Source organism: Paramormyrops kingsleyae, chromosome 11 (assembly GCF_048594095.1).
Source record: "Paramormyrops kingsleyae isolate MSU_618 chromosome 11, PKINGS_0.4, whole genome shotgun sequence".
NCBI classification, from domain to species: Eukaryota; Metazoa; Chordata; class Actinopteri; order Osteoglossiformes; family Mormyridae; genus Paramormyrops; species Paramormyrops kingsleyae.
In genome coordinates this window covers 2,031,981-2,036,221 of record NC_132807.1, presented here as the reverse complement: position 1 = coordinate 2,036,221, position 4,241 = coordinate 2,031,981, and positions in this window count along the sequence as shown.

The window sequence follows — 4,241 nt, the reverse complement described above, 5'->3', positions numbered from 1 at the left end:
CTCATAAGACATTCCTCTAAAACCAGGAATTATTCTCGTAGCCCTCCGTTGCACCTTTTCTAAGGCAGCAATGTCCTTCTTAAGGTATGGTGACCAAACCTGCACACAATATTCTAGGTGGGGTCTTACCAAGGAATTATATAAATGTAACATCACCTCCCTTGACTTAAACTCCACACACCTAGAGATATAACCCAACATTCTATTGGCCTTTTTTATTGCTTCCCCACACTGGCGAGAGTGGGACATGGAAGCATCAACATACACACCAAGATCTTTCTCGTAATCAGCTACCTTTATTTCACTGGAACACATAAAGTATCTGTACTTTATATTTCTGCTCCCTGCATGGATTACCTTACATTTCTCTGTGTTAAATTTCATCTGCCAAGTATCAGCCCAGTCGCTAATTAAATCCAGATCCCATTGTAGCCTCTCTATTGCTATATCAGTATCTGCTACACCACCCACTTTGGTGTCATCTGCAAATTTAAATAGTTTACTGTATGTATGGGTGTCAATATCATTAATGTAAATTAGGAACAATAGTGGTCCTAAAATTGTACCCTGCGGTACCCCACTATGAACGCAGGCCCACAGCGACATTGTGCCTCTAATAACTACTCGCTGGTTCCTGACAGTTAACCAGTTTTCAATCCAAGCTGCTACAGTTTCTAAAATCCCTGCAGCTTTGAGCTTAAGCAAAAGCCGTTTGTGGGGGACAATTTGACTTGTAGCTTCCTCAAAGAACTCAAGTAGATTCGTTAAACAGGATCTACCTCTCCTAAATCCATGTTGGCTATCCCTCAGAATGTTATTTGCATCCAGGTAATCTACCATTTTCACTTGGATTATAACTTCCATTATTTTTCCAGTAATGCTAGTTAAACTGATTGGCCTATAGTTTGCTGGATTACCTCTATCCCATTTTTTGAATATGGGTGTTATATTAGCATGCTTCCAATCTGAAGGTACCACACCCGCAAATAACGATTTCTGGAATTTTAAAGTTAAAGGTTGGCTAATAATATCCCTCATCTCTTTTAAAATTATTAAAGAGGCACATGTCATAAATATCAAACATGATTTATTTAAGGTATCAGGCTGACTATATGCTGGTTTGTTTGTGGGAGGGTTGGATTTTCATTTAAAAACAAACTAGATAGATAGATAGATAGATAGATAGATAGATAGATAGATGATAGATAGATAGATAGATAGATAGATAGATAGATAGATAGATAGATAGATAGATAGATAGATAGATAGATAGATAGATACTTTAATCTGTAAGAGTATTGTCTTATTATTGCAATTCTCCTGAGAGCCTGGAAAGGTGGTCACCTCCCCCCAGATACCACCTCCTTATCCTCCCAGACACTAGTGAGAGAAGAATACTAATGACCACCCTTGAGTTTAAAGAAAAATCAACAAATAAAACAAACATTCTCCTCCCTCTCTATTCAAACTCTGACTGCATTTCCAAGGACATGCAAAGACTTTCTCCTTGTCAGGGAGGAGGGATATGAAAAAGGGACAGGATTTGAACTCAAGGCATTATTTTCTCCACACATTAAGCACACAGGCCTGTATATGGAGGGAGATATACACTCACCTAAAGGATTATTAGGAACACCATACTAATACGGTGTTTGACCCCCTTTCGCCTTCAGAACTGCCTTAATTCTACGTGGCATTGATTCAACAAGGTGCTGAAAGCATTCTTTAGAAATGTTGGCCCATATTCATAGGATAGCATCTTGCAGTTGATGGAGATTTGTGGGATGCACATCCAGGGCACGAAGCTCCCGTTCCACCACATCCCAAAGATGCTCTATTGGGTTGAGATCTGGTGACTGTGGGGGCCATTGTAGTACAGTGAACTCATTGTCATGTTCAAGAAACCAATTTGAAATGATTCGAGCTTTGTGACATGGTGCATTATCCTGCTGGAAGTAGCCATCAGAGGATGGGTACATGGTGGTCATAAAGGGATGGACATGGTCAGAAACAATGCTCAGGTAGGCCATGGCATTTAAACGATGCCCAATTGGCACTAAGGGGCCTAAAGTGTGCCAAGAAAACATCCCCCACACCATTACACCACCACCACCAGCCTGCACAGTGGTAACAAGGCATGATGGATCCATGTTCTCATTCTGTTTACGCCAAATTCTGACTCTACCATTTGAATGTCTCAACAGAAATCGAGACTCATCAGACCAGGCAACATTTTTCCAGTCTTCAACTGTCCAATTTTGGTGAGCTCGTGCAAATTGTAGCCTCTTTTTCCTATTTGTAGTGGAGATGAGTGGTACCCGGTGGGGTCTTCTGCTGTTGTAGCCCATCCGCCTCAAGGTTGTGCGTATTGTGGCTTCACAAATGCTTTGCTGCATACCTCGGTTGTAACAAGTGGTTATTTCAGTCAAAGTTGCTCTTCTATCAGCTTGAATCAGTCAGCCCATTCTCCTCTGACCTCTAGCATCAACAAGGCATTTTCGCCCACAGGACTGCCGCATACTGGATGTTTTTCCCTTTGCACACCATTCTTTGTAAACCGTAGAAATGGTTGTGCATGAAAATCCCAGTAACTGAGCAGATTGTGAAATACTCAGACCGGCCCGTCTGGCACCAACAACCATGCCACGCTCAAAATTGCTTAAATCACCTTTCTTTCCCATTCTGACATTGTTTGGAGTTCAGGAGATTGTCTTGACCAGGACCACACCCCTAAATGCATTGAAGCAACTGCCATGTGATTGGTTGATTAGATAATTGCATTAATGAGAAATTGAACAGGTGTTCCTAATAATCCTTTGGGTGAGTGTATATCTAGGTCAGTGTTTATTTTTGCTTTACACTATTTCGCACTATTACTGTATTTAGAGCAAGCCAGGCAAGTCAGCCCAAAGCCAGAGATTGGGTAACCATTGTCTTCAGAAAAAAAATACCTGGAATCAGTTGCCATTGAGAGATCATACTCCTACTCCCATCCTGTGGGTTACACTACTAGTGATGACTTTCATCTGCAATGATGCGTTTCAGGGAACTACCCCAAATTCACCTGCATGCAGATTTGGCCGTAATAAGGAGGTTATGAACCTGGTGAGGCCCCATGCATGGATGATTTGGCCCTATCTGGAGAATAATTGGCTGACAAGGAGCAAGGAATCAGAATCAGAATCAGGTTTATTTGGACAAGTGTGTGTGTGTGTGTGTGTGTGTGTGACACACAGAAGGAATTTGTTTCCGGCAGTTGGGGTCTCTCCGATATGCCTGGAAGTGAAGGACCTCTTAGGTGCCGGGTGTATAACCTCTGTATGTGTGGTCTGGCAGCTGATAATGCCCCCACCATTCCTCCTCAGGGAATTTATGGAGACATGATGTTCATGAGCTGCACATAGTGGAGAATGTTCCTAACTGATATGTTAGCATAGCAAACGATTCAGTAGGATGCAAGTACCACCCACCAACCTATCTCCTTATGACTTAATAACAGTACATTTCTTTTCAACCAGCACAATAACAATGAGGAGGGAAGGAAGTTAAGTTGCATCTTTCTGCAGGCGCAAAATAGTACAGACTATTGTACTGTGAGTAAATACATACTAATGAAATACAGTTTATTTAGATTTTGCATTCTCTAATCAGAGGTAGTCAGAAAAGCTTAGTATTATTCTATCCGGTGTAGTCCCACTGCTGTTTTTTTTCCTGTGGCTACAGCTGGCTGGTCATAAAGGATTTTCCTATGATCCCATCAGGTAAGGAGAACCACTTAACTAAGGGACAGCTGAATCAGCTGAAGCAGCTGCAGGGTGAAATGGGGACTGTTTCACCCGACGGCTCTGTAACTATGAATTTATAATCTGTTACCCAGAGAGCAAGCAGTGTTTACAGAGATCAATTAGTAAAGCCAGTGAAAGATTTTCACGCATTTAAAAAGTGAATGCGCAGTCACTTTTGTAATGGACTGGTCTTACTCTTTACAATGGGCTTCCTGCAATAGGCTCTGAATCACTTCAATGTAGCTGGATAAGAATAAAAGAAATACAATATAAATAAAATAAAAAATATGAAGATGTTTATGTAAAGTTGATCAGTATAAGCAGAGAAGAATCAAAAGAGCATATCAATTGACAAACAGATATTGTAATCAAGGAGTGTTGTATTACAGTGATGCATTCCACCACAGATATCAATCACACCATGTCAGTTTCAGCTTTTCCTTTTTGATGGCAATT